Source organism: Phoenix dactylifera, chromosome 2 (assembly GCF_009389715.1).
Source record: "Phoenix dactylifera cultivar Barhee BC4 chromosome 2, palm_55x_up_171113_PBpolish2nd_filt_p, whole genome shotgun sequence".
Taxonomy (NCBI): domain Eukaryota; kingdom Viridiplantae; phylum Streptophyta; class Magnoliopsida; order Arecales; family Arecaceae; genus Phoenix; species Phoenix dactylifera.
Window position 1 is genome coordinate 22585012 of NC_052393.1, and position 16669 is coordinate 22601680.

Below are 16669 nucleotides of genomic sequence, written 5' to 3' on the forward strand. Positions count from 1 at the left end.
TATCTGTATGAACCTCAATGTCGATGACATATGAGACTTCACTCATATCCTTCATATCAAAATTGTTGGAGAGAAATTGCTTAGTTTTTCTAAGCAATGCCAAATCACTACTAACAAGCAAAATATCATCTACATATAGGACCAGAAAAATAAATCGACTCCCTCTGATCTTAAGATATATGCATCTATCAACAACATTTTCTACAAAACCAAATATAGAAATGATATTATTGAACTTAAGATACCACTACCAGGATGATTGCTTGAGTCCATATATAGACTTATTTAGCTTGCAAACCTTATGACTCTGGCCTTCTGAAACAAAATCTTCAGGTTGTTTCATGTAAACTTCTTCCTCTAAATCTTCATTAAGAAAAGTAGTTCTCACATTCATTTGGTGCAACTCTAAACCAAAATGAGCCACCAAAGTCATAATTATCCTTAAAAAGTTTTTCTTTGAAACTAGAGAGAAGGTCTCATGATAATCAATACCCTCTTTTTGAGTAAATCATTTGGCAATAAGTCTGTCTTTATGTCGCTCGACCTTGCCCTTGTAGTCTCTTTTGGTTTTAAAAACTCATTTGCAGCATACTGCAGTAGCCCTAGGAGGTAGTTCAACTAAATTCCAAACTTTATTTTTAGCCATTGAATCTATCTCATCTTTCATAGCATCTAGCCATTTGGAGGAATTTATTGAATTTATGGCTTGTGAGAAATATATTGGATCATCAACATTTCCAATGTCATAATCGCATTCTTGAAGGTATACTATATAATCTGGTGGAAATGGAGATCTTCTTAAATGACCTTCTTAAGTTGCTTCTTGATCCACTGGTTTTATAGTAGGAGCAACATTCTCAGTGATAACTGGCACAGATTCAAGTGGAACATTAATAGTAGACTCATCCTCCTCTAAATCATTATCAATGATAAGTGGAGGAATCATTAGCTGCTCATTTGAGTCTTGCACACCATACGGAGTTTAGTTTTTCTCAAAATTAATTTCTTAAGGTTTTATACTCCCATTGATTTGGTCATTTTTAAGGAATTTAGCATTTTTTGTCTCCACAATCTGCAAAGTATGATTAGGACAATAAAATCTGTATCCCTTGAACTTTTCTAGATAACCAATAAAATAACTAACGGTTCTAAAGTCCATTTTTTGTCTTATGGGTTATACACCCTAGCCTCAGCTTAACATCCTCAAATGTGTAGATGTCTTGAACTAGGTTTTCTACCTATCCAAACTTCATAGGGTGTTTTTGGGACAGTTTTAGTAGGAACACTGTTTAGAATATACGTAGCGATTTTTAAGGCATCACCCCACAGATAAATTGGAAGAGTTGAGTGACTAATCATACTCCTTACCATCTCCATTAGTGTTCGGTTTTTTCTTTCTGCAACTCCATTTTGATCAGGAGTATCGGACATAGTGTATTGTGCAACTATACCTTGCTCTTGAAGAAACCTAGCAAATGGACCTAAATGTTGTCCAGTTTTAGTATACCTACCATAGTATTTACCACCTCTATCTGATCTCACAACTTTAATCTTTTTACCAAGTTGTAACTCTACCTCTGTTTTGAAAAGCTTAAAAGTATTTAATGCCTCAGCCTTGTCATACAATAAGTAGAGATACCCATAGCATGAGTAATCATCAATAAAGGTGATAAAATATTTATGACCTGTAAACCATGGGGTCAAAAAGGGCCCACATATACCTGTATGTATGAGATCCAATAAACTTGTGCTTTTTATGGCACCTTTCTTAAACTTATTAGTCTACTTTTTCTTGATGCAGTCTAAACAAGTTTCAAAATCACCATAGTCAAGAGTTGGTAAAATTCCATCATTTACGAATCCCTTGATTCGTTTTATAGAGATATGACCAAATTTTCGGTGCCATAACATAGAGAAATTTTCATTTATGATGCTACGCTTTAATCCATAATGTTCTTTATTTTGCAGGGATAAAAGGGATAGCTCAAAGGATGTATCAAGGTCTAATTTGAATAAACCATCCTCTAACAAGCAATTACTAACAATAATATTATTCAAGAAAAGGTTTACGAATGACAGTCCAAATGAAACAGTATATCCAAAAGAATAAGCTTAGAAACAGATATCAGGTTTTTAGAAAATCCGGGTACATAAAAGGTATTTTCTAGGTATAAGTTGTGGCCAGTTTTTAGGGTCAATTTGAACGTTCCAACAGCTTCCACTTGTGAACGCATCTTATTTCTCATAATGATTCTCCATTCACTTTCCGTTGGAATTCTTTTGTTCAACAATTCCTACAAAGTTTTACATATATAGATAGTAGCACCAGAGTCAATCCACCATGTGTTATGAGGTACACCAACAAAATTTGATTCATAACATACTAAGGAAAGAAAAATACCTTTCTTCTCGAGCCATTTCTTGTACTTGGTGCAGTCCTTTTTCAAATGTCCCTATTTTCTACAGAAGAAGCACTTTATTTGCTTTTTTTCAATCATTTTGGCTAGCACTTTCATTTCCTTTTTCTTGACAGAAATATGATGACTGGTACCACCGATCTCCTTATGTCCTTTTCTCTTATGAGAGGAGAGATAAACACTCTCTTGCCTCTTTTGCTTTATTCTTTGTTCCTCATCAACACACATAGCTAGAAGTTGATTCATAGTCCATTTTTCTGCATATGTGTTATATGAGATCTTAAATGGTGCATATTAAATAGGCAGAGTATTAAGAACAAAGTGTACAAGAAAAGTCTCTAATATGTCTACTTCCAATGATTTTAACTGGGCAGCGATGTCACGTAATTCTATAATATGCTTGCGTATACTACCATTATCATTATACTTTAAGGAAGAAAACCTTGAGATTAAAGTGCTAGCAAGGGCTTTCTTTGAACTCACAAATTGCTCCTCCACTGCTGTTAAGAATTTTTTTGCAGTTTTGCAATCAGAAATTGAGCCCCTTATCTTTCTGGAGATATGATTTTGTATGAGCAAAAGACTTAAGCGGTTTGACCGCTCCCACCTCTAATACAACTTTTTCTTCTCCGGCGTAGTTTCCTCCGTGGGGACAGGTGGCATGTGTTAGAAAACCGTACATGCCGCAGAAAATCAAATCCACAACGGAAGAAGCATGCACGGATCCGTTCATCGCATGAACATATTTTAAAATCGTTCGTAGATAGATTATAATTAATTACTTTAGATAAGAAAAATTAGATCTTCACCTTGTGTGGATAGATTGATGAGTTACGCCCTGTTCGATGCGACGTTCGCAGCGAAATTCGAATGGAACGTCGTTCATCGTATGAACGCGCCTTGGATCATAGAATTCAAAAAAATTTCTAGATTCAAATCCAGAAGATCTTTGAACTCATTAGGGAGGGGAGATTAGGATCTGAGGAGGGTTGATTAAGATTCATAAAACTGAAACAAAAATCAGAAGTTATAAATTTGAAGATCTCATCTTCAAAAATTCTGCAGGTGTAGAACACCGCAGCCTGATGATCTATTCTAGATTCTTATTTGAGCCACAAAATTGTCCGGCCTCTACAGGTATCCACACGAGGATCTAATCATATGAGAATAAGTCTTATCGGAGTGCTAGCTCCTTGCAAAGACCTCTTATGACTATCATAATATTGGAAGATAAAAATCTACAGCATACTTCTTTGAAGAAGAACGATTTCTTCTTCAACCTTGCTCGCAATGGAGGAAGATGAGGGATGAAGCTTTAAGCGTGGATCTTCCTTGCCTTGCTTCCGTGGATGAAGAAGAAGACGAGGTCCCCTTGCTGCCGTGGCGAAGGAAGGAAGAAGAGAGGGAGAGAGGAGGCGTGGGGATCTAGGATTATCAATTCAATGCACATGCCTCCCCTTTTATAGATTGGGTTTAGGGCTTCTCCTAATCTTATTAGGAGTATGAGACTAAAACCCACCCTTGGATTAATGCCAAGTGCCAAATTCTTGTGCTCATAGATGCATGACATGTGTCCACTTAATCAATTGATTAATTTTCTAATCATATTAGGATTCCTAATCTTATTAGAAGAATTAATTGATTTGCGAGCATGCATCCTACGATGCCATGTGGACTTTAAAGTCCGCATAGTGTGAACATGACTTAAGTCATATTCATCCTACGACGACATGTGGTGTTTAAAATCTGCACAAACCTTGGTTTAATCAAATTAACTCAATCATAAACCCAAATCAATTTGGGTCGAACCCAATTTGATTTGGCTCATTAAATCAGCCCAATTGCAATCCACTTGCAATCAATTCCACTTAATTCTTCTTCCATTAACTCACTAACACTTAGTGGGTTAATTCAATCACCAATCATATTGATGATTGATTTCTATTGTGATTCCAAATCACAATTATGATAGTCTGACTAAGTAAATCCTCTATGTGTGTGATCCCGTAGGTTCTATTCTGACTGGTAGTGAGATATATTGAGATCTCCATCTTAATATCATTGAAACTTCTTTCAGTGGACTGAAATGATTTCAGCTCTACTCTCAGGGTTCACTGATCACCAAGTGAATGCCTTCGAGTCTCACAATCTACTAGTGACACCTAGCAGTATGTGGTGGCAATCCAGCAGAATGGAATGTCTGAACCTCTAGGTGCAGTTAGCGTATGATACAGTCCCTCTATCATGGATCCCAACGTGACGGAGGTTATGGATATCTCGTCAAACCCCATCGTCTGTCATATGTCAAATTTATTCGACTTCCAGTTCGAGATATGGAAAACTCTTTTTCCAAAATACCTGGCCAGGAATTTATCGAACTCAGTCTCATAAATCACATAGGATCACTCCTAATCTATCAAAGTCGATAGATCCCATCTAGATGCAACCCTATTCCAAAATGAACCTACTGTAGCCAATCCGCACTACAAGGATCCGAATGGCTAGGGCCCAAGTTCACATGCTCGTTAAACTACAGCAACCTCATAGTGAATAGCTGAGGTATTGCAGGTCAAAGGACCAGTCATACAACTGCAGCATAGGTAGTCACTGACGAGTGGATAGACATCCATGTGACTACTATCTTTGGTCATGCTCAGTACTTTGTTCTCTAACAAGTACTTGCATAATCACTCCAGTGTCTCTACACCGTGGACTCAAGACTCGTCCATCTGACTAAGTGATCTGTGCACTAATCTCAGCGGATCGATCACCGTCCCTCGTGATGGATCCATCGATCAGGAGTATTTAGAAATTAATTCCTAAGGATACATGCCTCAAATTCTCAACTCCTTGAGAATATGTGTCATCATCTATTAATTTCTTGGACGATTCATGGACACATACAAACATGAATGAAAAACAAATTGCTCAATCTTATTTATTAATAAGTGTCAAATTACCAATTTATGCCCCAGATTACAAATATGTGCAATGCTTCTATGATGGATTGACTGAACGAAACCGTCATATGATTGATGCTGCATGCGGGGGGACTTTCATGCTTCGAAATGAGCATGAAGCATGGCAATTATTTGAAAATCTTAATGAAAACTCCCTCCACCATGCTTCATGTTCTCGTCAAGTACCCCCGAATTTTCAAAGAAAAGGGGCCATTTGTGAAATAAGTCATTCTATGGACCTGTCTAGCAAGGTAGATGCATTGTCCCATAAGATTGACCAACTAATGATAGGAGGACATGTCGTTAGCTCTTCCCAAGCACAAGTGTGTGCTATCTGTTCTAGCCCATCACATTCTATTCATGAGTGCCCCTCAGCACCCCAATATCCCGAACTCGTGCAAGAACACATCAATGCTGCCCAAACACAGCCCAGACCGGGTAATGATTCATTTTCCAATACATATAATCCGGGATGGCGGAATCATCCAAATTTTTCTTGGAGGCAGCAAGCTTCTAATACCTCCCAACCCTTCTCCCAAAATTTTCAAAACCCTCAAAATATTCATCCTTACCGTCCCTCGACTCAATTTCAACACACTCCTCCTCCACCCCAAAGAAACACAGCCTTTGAGGAGAAAGTGTTGAACGCCCTTCAAGGTTTGGAAACCATTACACAATTGGTGCACTCTCACACGCAATCCATCGCCAAGCTAGAATCCCAAATGGGGCAACTAGCTAATGCACTGAACAAGCGAGAGGAAGGAAAGCTTCCAAGCCAACCAATAAGTAATCCTAGGGGACAATATATGGCTCAAGAAAATCAATTAAATGCAATTCATCATGAACAAGCCAATGCTTTGACTACCCTAAGGAGTGGACGTGTAGTAGACAATAAGATTGGGGAAGATAACAATAAGGAAAGTGAAGAAGAGGATAGAAATGTGTCAAATGAAAATCTAAAACCTTCTTCTTCTTCTTCAGCTAGTCCATCTTCTGCCAAAACTCACATCCCAAAGGCCCCATTTCCTGAAGCTCTTACTTCACCCTCTCCATTTGGCAAAAAGGGAACTTCATTAGAAGAGATGATAGAGGTCTTCAAACAAGTTAAAATCAACCTCCCACTCCTTCATGCCATCAGACAAGTTCCCTCCTATGCCAAATTTCTCAAAGACCTTTGTACACAAAAACGAAAATCTAGGACACATGTGCCTAAAAAGATCTTCCTAACTGAGCAAGTGAGTTCTATTCTCCAACACAACACCCCTCCAAAATTCAAAGATCCTGGTGCTCCCACGATCTCCTGTGTCTTAGGAAATAATTTCATTGATCGAGCACTCTTAGATCTAGGGGCAAGTGTCAACCTTTTACCTTATTCAGTTTATGAGAAACTTGGTTTAGGTGAGTTAAAACCAACCTCGGTATCCCTTCAATTGGCTGATCGATCTGTAAAAACACCACGTGGGATAATTGAAGATGTTCTTGTCAAGGTAGACAAATTTTATTTTTCAGTAGATTTCATTGTCCTTGATATGGAATATGAGCCCAATCCTAATAAACAAATCCCCGTGATCCTCGGGCGGCCCTTTTTAGCAACAGCCAATGCATGCATCAATTGTAGAACAGGGGTAATGAACATATCATTTGGGAACATGAAGGTAAAATTAAATGTGTTCAATGCGGCCGACCAACCCGCGAGGGAAGTTGAGTGTTTTATGATAGACAAAATAGATGACCTCATAAAAGAAGATGCAAAAACTATCTCACTGTGTCTGGTTGGTGTTGCTTTTATTTTCTGTTTTTGTTGTCGAAAATGCAAGAAGGACTATAACTCGTCCACTAGGGTAACCTAGGAGTTTAAAGCCATGTTGCATATGGTAAATGCAATCGCGATGCCTGCGAAAGTGAGTTAGAGTTTTTCTTTTCTAATTTTATTTTGCTCGAGGACTAGCAAAATGTAGGTTTGGGGGTGTGATCAGTGCTAAATAATGTACAAATTTATCTATTTTACATAGCACTTATTATTATTATTAAGCACATATTTTAAATTTAAATATAAGAAAATGTGTTTCCCCTCATCATTGCATTTTAATAAATTATTCAAGTTTGGTTTAATTATTTATTGATTGAGCCTAATGTATGCAGGTCGAGTCAAACCCGTGGTTGGATAATGCCTAAAATCACACTGCACCATTTCACAAGTCCACAGCCAATCAAAGTCGACTCCACATCTTCCGGAGTCAACTCTAAAAGCTCTCCTCTAAGACTCACTGCATCCAATCTCAGCCTTCTTTTTTATGCACTCACCCATCAAGACTTTCTTTCCACGCATTCAAACCCCCCTGTTTGTAGCTTCAAAACAGAGCCACCTTCCAACCAACCCGAGTGGACCCAAACCACCTTTCTCAATGCATAAAATAAAAATCTCCATCATCCCTCACGCCCGCATAAATCTCCCATCCTCCCCTATCCTGAGCGTATCCTCTGCTTCCGAATGAGAGCTACCTGCCATCCGTATCATCCCCTGTTCCCATCCTTCCAAATTTCCTCCAAGCCTCCAAGCCATCAAAGCCCACTCCGTTCATCGCGCCCCCGCGTATCCCCTGCTTCCAGATTTCCTCCCGCGATGCCATCTTCCCCGCTTCCGCGTTCAAAAGAACTCTTCCCAGCCGTCCGTGATCAGCCGTCCACGAAGCATCCGCCGAGCATCCGAGCCTTCTCCGCCTCTTCCTCTTCATCCCGCGATGCAATCCTCCCAGCATTCGCGAGTTAAGCATCATCTTCCTCCCAGCCGATTCTAGGATCCATCCTCTCCCCACTCCGTTCATCGCGTCCCAGCATCCCAGCCGGGATCCCCTCCGCTTCATCGATCCTCATCTTCACCCGGATTCGTTCCAAGAAAAGTCCCAACATCCCAAACCTCCCAGCCATCAAATCCTCTTCCGATTATCATCCACGGATGAGTCTCCGCGTTCGAACCGATCCGTAAGTTCCTCCCAGCATCTTTCGGGATCCCTCTCTTAGCCATAAACACCAACTTGCAGCCGTTCCCAGCATCCCACTGATTCGCAAGGAGAATCATCCGCATGAGCCCAGCATCCACGGATCTCGCCCAGCATTCAACCACGTTCGTGATCAGCATTTCCGGATATCCTCCCAGCTTCTTCCAATCCAGTTGCAGCCAGCGACCGTTCCGAGCAAGCAAAATCCTAGATTCAGCGCGTCCAGCTCCTTCCCTTCCCTCCCCACGCCCAAAACAGGGGAAGATCTGATTTCATCCCATGCTGAATCGGCGCACAGGGGGGCTGGTGAGGCTATAAAAGGAGGAGGAAGCTCTGTTTTAAAGGGGGGAGGCCACGGTTTGAAGAACAGAGGAGGAGCCTATGTTCGGAAGAGAAAGAAATAAAAAAAAAAGAAAGGAGGGGGGGGGGAGAGAATATTTTGTGATATTTTGGGAATAATGGGAGGTGAAGGCTTTCATTTGAAGATGGGAGGTCGTCCGGAAGCCATGCGCGGCTAATCGTCTAGTCTAGGGCTGGATGAAGCCCTAGCAATGTATCAGGACATTGTAGTTCTTATTTTCTTTATTATTTTGGAGCTTGTTTAAATTATTATCTTCAATGAAATATCTTTTTATGATGTTTAAACTTTGAGCATGCCATTTACTATTCATGTTTGCTAAAGTAGTCTAAGATGATCCATGCCTAGGAAGATGAGGTGTGCTGTATCCTAGATTAGTATACTTAGGTAGACACTTCATGCTACACCGAAGATGGATCTTCCTAACACTATGTATGCTTTTATTTTAGAAGGCTTGTAGCCAAAATTGCATGCCTCTCCAAAAGATAAAAATTAAGAACACAATCCTTGATGCAATGCTATGTGGTGGATTCCAAACCCTAGATCTATTTACTTTGATAAAATTTCAATTCGTACTCACAGATTAATTTAGTTAAATCAAGTTAGCAAATCCTTCTTCTTGATTTGTTTTTAAAAGAAAAATAACTTATTCTCCAATCCCTGTGGACCGACACCCGTAATCACTATCCTACAGGATACGTGCTATTGCGTGGTTTATTTTTGAAATTGAAAAGAACTGATCAATATTTTTGGCGCCGTTGCCGGGGATCACAAATGATATGTTCATTATCCCTGTTCTACAATTGATGCATGCATTGGCTGTTGCTAAAAAGGGCCGCCCGAGGATCACGGAGATTTGTTTATTAGGATTGGGCTCATATTCCATATCAAGGACAATGAAATCTACTAGAAAATAAAATTTGTCTACCTTGACAAGAACATCTTCAATTATCCCACGTGGTGTTTTTACAGATCGATCAGCCAATTGAAGGGATACTGAGGTTGGTTTTAACTCACCTAAACCAAGTTTCTCATAAACTGAATAAGGTAAAAGGTTGACACTTGCCCCTAGATCTAAGAGTGCTCGATCAATGAAATTATTTCCTAAGACACAGGAGATCGTGGGAGCACCAGGATCTTTGAATTTTGGAGGGGTGTTGTGTTGGAGAATAGAACTCACTTGCTCAGTTAGGAAGATCTTTTTAGGCACATGTGTCCTAGATTTTTGCTTTTGTGTACAAAGGTCTTTGAGAAATTTGGCATAGGAGGGAACTTGTCTGATGGCATCAAGGAGTGGGAGGTTGATTTTAACTTGTTTGAAGACCTCTATCATCTCTTCTAATGAAGTTCCCTTTTTGCCAAATGGAGAGGGTGAAGTAAGAGCTTCAGGAAATGGGGCCTTTGGGATGTGAGTTTTGGCAGAAGATGGACTAGCTGAAGAAGAAGAAGAAGGTTTTAGATTTTCATTTGACACATTTCTATCCTCTTCTTCACTTTCCTTATTGTTATCTTCCCCAATCTTATTGTCTACTACACGTCCACTCCTTAGGGTAGTCAAAGCATTGGCTTGTTCATGATGAATTGCATTTAATTGATTTTCTTGAGCCATATATTGTCCCCTAGGATTACTTATTGGTTGGCTTGGAAGCTTTCCTTCCTCTCGCTTGTTCAGTGCATTAGCTAGTTGCCCCATTTGGGATTCTAGCTTGGCGATGGATTGCGTGTGAGAGTGCACCAATTGTGTAATGGTTTCCAAACCTTGAAGGGCATTCAACACTTTCTCCTCGAGGGACGGTAAGGATGAATATTTTGAGGGTTTTGAAAATTTTGGGAGAAGGGTTGGGAGGTATTAGAAGCTTGCTGCCTCCAAGAAAAATTTGGATGATTCCGCCATCCCGGATTATATGTATTGGAAAATGAATCATTACCCGGTCTGGGCTGTGTTTGGGCAGCATTGATGTGTTCTTGCACGAGTTCGGGATATTGGGGTGCTGAGGGGCACTCATGAATAGAATGTGATGGGCTAGAACAGATAGCACACACTTGTGCTTGGGAAGAGCTAACGACATGTCCTCCTATCATTAGTTGGTCAATCTTATGGGACAATGCATCTACCTTGCTAGACAGGTCCATAGAATGACTTATTTCACAAATGGCCCCTTTTCTTTGAAAATTCGGGGGTGCTTGACGAGAACATGAAGCATGGTGGAGGGAGTTTTCATTAAGATTTTCAAATAATTGCCATGCTTCATGCTCATTTCGAAGCATGAAAGTCTCCCCGCATGCAGCATCAATCATATGACGGTTTCGTTCAGTCAATCCATCATAGAAGCATTGCACTAGCTGCCATTAGGTATTTGATGATGTGGGCATTTACGGATTAGGTCACGAAATCTCTCCCAAGTTTTATGAAATTCTTCTCTCTCGGTTTGGGAGAAGCTTGTAATGGCACGTCTAAACTGGTTCGTTCTTCCTATGGGAAAGTATTTTTTAAGAAATTCCTGTTGCATTTGACCCCAGGAATGAATCGAATTGGCCTCTAAAGAATTCAGCCATTGCTTAGCTCTATCTTTAAGGGAGAAGGGGAATAATCTAAGTTTTAAAGCATCATCAGTGAAATTTTGAATCTTGACAGTGGTGCAAATCTCAAGGAATTCATCTAGGTGTTTATATGGGTCTTCATTGGTGAGCCCATAAAAAGATGGAAGCATTTGGATCACACTAGACTTTATTTCATATTGTACCGCTGCTACTTCAGGTAATCGAATGCAAGATGGGGAAGTGTAAATGGTGGGAGTAAAGTACTCCCTCAGGAGTTTGGGTTGTTCTTCAGCCATCTTAAGAGGTGGGGATGATCCTAATGTTTTGATCTTAGCTCGAATATTCCTAAGGGTTCGTTCTATTTCAGGGTCAAAAGGTAATAGGTTTTGTACTCTAGAACGACTACCGTGCATACACTAGTACTCGATCAATCAAGCATGCAAAAAGAGAAAAGCATATCAATCCTAGTCTTTGTCCTAAAATCACTAGACAGCTCCTAACTGGTTTGAAGAGGGCACCTAAGCCTCCAATCCGGTCTAATGAACCGAGTTGACCAGGTAAGCTCCCAGGTAAGTGGAGGGGTCACGATGCGTTCGCAAAGGTCCCACTTAAAACCCACTTGCCTCGAACAGATGAACTGTCTCCCTTATAGGGACAAAGCTTGCCTAGACATCAACTAAGCCACAGAGCGAAATTGGTGCAACTTTCGGTGATCTTCGTCCTATTGAGCTCGAATGTCCCTAGGGGCCAACGTCTAATTGATTTTAATTAAAGATGATACTATGTGAGATTGAGTTCACCTAAGTTGGGCAAGAGTCCGGTGATGAAATCCGGCTCTTATCTTGTTGGGGTGATTGCCCTTACTATGTGCAAATTGATTTGTGTTTGTGTATCAAGCATGCATTCATAATTTTGCTATAATTAAAATCAAACAATCACCACAAAATTTCAAACTAATAATTAATTTAAATAAGAAAAGTTTAGAGGTTACCAAAGGGAATTTCCCCAGCAATTTAATTTTTTTTTTTTGCAAACCTCTACAGCATTTCTTTTCCGGCAGTTCTCCTTTTGATCATCCCAGATTTTTCTTCCTCGATTCCTGATCAAATAATATAAATAAAAATTAGTAAGGGAGAAAAAGAAGATAAGAAAAGTAACAATAATAGAAAAAAAAAATTTAAGAAATTTTTTTTAATTTTTAAATAAGTTTTTTTTTAGTAAGAAAAATAACTATGCTAGCAATCCCCGGCAACGGCGCCAAAAATTTTGATCAGTTCTTTTCAATTTCAAAAATAAACCACGCAATAGCACGTATCCTGTAGGATAGTGATTACGGGTGTCGGTCCACAGGAATTGGAGAATAAGTTATTTTTCTTTTAAAAACAAATCAAGAAGAAGGATTTGCTAACTTGATTTAACTAAATTAATCTGTGAGTACGAATTGAAATTTTATCAAAGTAAATAGATCTAGGGTTTGGAATCCACCACATAGCATTGCATCAAGGATTGTGTTCTTAATTTTTATCTTTTGGAGAGGCATGCAATTTTGGCTACAAGCCTTTTAAAATAAAAGCATACATAGTGTTAGGAAGATCCATCTTCGGTGTAGCATGAAGTGTCTACCTAAGTATACTAATCTAGGATGCAGCACACCTCATCTTCCTAGGCATGGATCATCTTAGACTACTTTAGCAAACATGAATAGTAAATGGCATGCTCAAAGTTTAAACATCATAAAAAGATATTTCATTGAAGATAATAATTTAAACAAGCTCCAAAATAATAAAGAAAATAAGAACTACAATGTCCTGATACATTGCTAGGGCTTCATCCAGCCCTAGACTAGACGATTAACCGCGCATGGCTTCCGGACGACCTCCCATCTTCAAATGAAAGCCTTCACCTCCCATTATTCCCAAAATATCACAAAATATTCTCTCCCCCCCCCCCTCCTTTCTTTTTTTTTTTTATTTCTTTCTCTTCCGAACAGAGGCTCCTCCTCTGTTCTTCAAACCGTGGCCTCCCCCCTTTAAAACAGAGCTTCCTCCTCCTTTTATAGCCTCACCAGCCCCCCTGTGCGCCGATTCAGCATGGGATGAAATCAGATCTTCCCCTGTTTTGGGCGTGGGGAGGGAAGGGAAGGAGCTGGACGCGCTGAATCTAGGATTTTGCTTGCTCGGAACGGTCGCTGGTTGCAACTGGATTGGAAGAAGCTGGGAGGATATCCGGAAATGCTGATCACGAACGTGGTTGAATGCTGGGCGAGATAAGTGGATGCTGGGCTCATGCGGATGATTCTCCTTGCGAATCAGTGGGATGCTGGGAACGGCTGCAAGTTGGTGTTTATGGCTAAGAGAGGGATCCCGAAAGATGCTGGGAGGAACTTACGGATCGGTTGGAACGCGGAGACTCATCCGTGGATGATAATCGGAAGAGGATTTGATGGCTGGGAGGTTTGGGATGTTGGGACTTTTCTTGGAACGAATCCGGGTGAAGATGAGGATCGATGAAGCGGAGGAGATCCCGGCTGGGATGCTGGGACGCGATGAACGGAGTGGGGAGAGGATGGATCCTAGAATCGGCTGGGAGGAAGATGATGCTTAACTCGCGGATGCTGGGAGGATTGCATCGTGGGATGAAGAGGAAGAGGCGGAGAAGGCTCGGATGCTCGGCGGATGCTTCGTGGACGGCTGATCACGGACGGCTGGGAAGAGTTCTTTTGAACGCGAAAGCGGGGAAGATGGCATCGCGGGAGGAAATCTGGAAGCAGGGGATACGCGGGGGCGCGATGAACGGAGTGGGCTTTGATGGCTTGGAGGCTTGGAGGAAATTTGGGAAGGATGGGAACAGGGGATGATACGGATGGCAGGTAGCTCTCATTCGGAAGCAGAGGATACGCTCAGGATAGGGGAGGATGGGAGATTTATGCGGGCGTGAGGGATGATGGAGATTTTTATTTTATGCATTGAGAAAGGTGGTTTGGGTCCACTCGGGTTGGTTGGAAGGTGGCTCTGTTTTGAAGCTACAAACAGGGGGGTTTGAATGCGTGGAAAGAAAGTCTTGATGGGTGAGTGCATAAAAAAGAAGGCTGAGATTGGATGCAGTGAGTCTTAGAGGAGAGCTTTTAGAGTTGACTCCGGAAGATGTGGAGTCGACTTTGATTGGCTGTGGACTTGTGAAATGGTGCAGTGTGATTTTAGGCATTATCCAACCACGAGTTTGACTCGACCTGCATACATTAGGCTCAATCAATAAATAATTAAACCAAACTTGAATAATTTATTAAAATGCAATGATGAGGGAAAACACATTTTCTTATATTTAAATTTAAAATATGTGCTTAATAATAATAATAAGTGCTATGTAAAATAGATAAATTTGTACATTATTTAGCACTGATCAATATGCGTCAGCCACATTGGATTTTAGGGCATAATTCTAACATAGATGTTCACTGCAATCTGATGATCGTGGTTATCTTGAAAGGCTCGCTTGAAGCCGCATATGTGTCCGACTTCTACGGGTATCCACACGAGGAAGAGAACCGATCCAAGCATCTAGATCTCACCGGGGTGCTAGCTCCCTTGCAGAGATTGCTTTTGATGGCTAAAATCCTCTTGAACAATCAACTCTTGATTGCTCTCAAGAGGAAGAAGAAGGAGAGAGGGAAGAATAGGAGGCCATGCCTAAGAGAAGGGAAGGGAGGCCGCACGCACCAAGAGAAGAAAAAAGAGAGTCGTCGGCCCTTTTTATTTTTTTCTTTCTTTTTCTTGCAGTCCAGATTTGCCCCCAAACCCCTAGGGCTTCCTCTCATGCACACCCCAAAAAATATCCAAAAATAAAAATAAATAATGAGGGGCGCACGCCCCTCCTTTTATTTTGTGCATGAATCCTCTTCTAAAGAGGACTAGGTGGCCCAATCGTACTCCAATTAAGATTTCTTTAAATCATAACTCAATTGGACTCTTAATCCTTATCTAATAAGAAATCATCCTTATCTATTAGATCAAAATTAATTTGGACTCTAGGAGTCCTAATCCAATTAGGACTTATATAATTTTAGTCCTAATCCAATTAGAACATTAGAAATCTTACTCCAAGTAGGACTCTAATAATTTACAGTCCTGATCAAATTAGGACTCTAGGAGTCCTACTCCAAGTAGGACTTTTGAACCTTATCTAATAAGATCAAACCCAAATAATTAAGTCTAATTGATTCAATCAAATTGCAATCCAATTATTCCTTCTTCAACTCACTAACTCTTAGTAGGTTAAACCAATTATTAATCAAATTGATAATCATATTCTATTGTAATTCCAAATCACAATTCAACCATCGGATCGGTCAATACCTCTAATGTGTGTGACCCTATAGGTTCTATTCTGTCTAGTAGTGAGATATATTGTGATCTCTATCACAACATCATTGAAAACTTCTTTCAATGGGTTGGAACAATTCCAACTCATCTCATCAGAGATCATCGACTATCAAGATAGTCTCTGTGAGTCTCACCATCCACCAGTGACACCTAGCAGCATGTAGTGGCAACCCAGCAGAATGGAATGAATGAACCTCTAGGTGCAGTTATCGTATGATACAGTCCTTCTATCGTGGATCTCTACAAGACGGAGGTCATGGATAACTCGTCAAACCCCATCGTCTGTCATATGTCAAGATTTATTCGATTTAAGTTAAAGAGTAGAAAACTCCTTTTCTACTTTATATATTGCCCTAGCCAAGGTCTTACGAACTCAATCATATAAATCACATAGGATCACTCCTTATCTATCAAGATCGATAGATTCCATGTAGGTGCACACTCTACTCCTACAGTGAACCTACTGCAACCAATCTGCACCACAAGGACCCATATGGCTAAAGACGATGTATATGTGCAGTCAAACTATAGCAATCTCACTGTAAATAGCCGAATCACCGCAGGTCAAAGAACCAGTCATACTACTGCCGCATCAAGTAAGTCACTGACGAGTGGATAGACATCCAAGTGACTTCTTGCTTTGGTCATGCTCGGTACCCTTATTCTCTAACAAGCACCTGCACTATCACTCTAGTGTCCCTACACTGTGGACTCGAGACTCATCCATCTAAAAGAAAAGTAAACTAATCTCATCGGATCAATCATCGTCCTCATGATGATCCATCGATCAGGAGCATTTAGGAATTAATCACTAATGATACATGGCTCAAATTTTTAACTCTTGAGAATATGCATCACCATCTTATTAATTTCTTGGACGATTCATATACACATACACAATATGAATGATAAAGATACCCATTATTATTCAATAATAATAAAATCAAGTACAAAATTATATCCCAGAATAAATTATATATCAGCCAGATTGGCTTATAGGGCATACATCTAACAG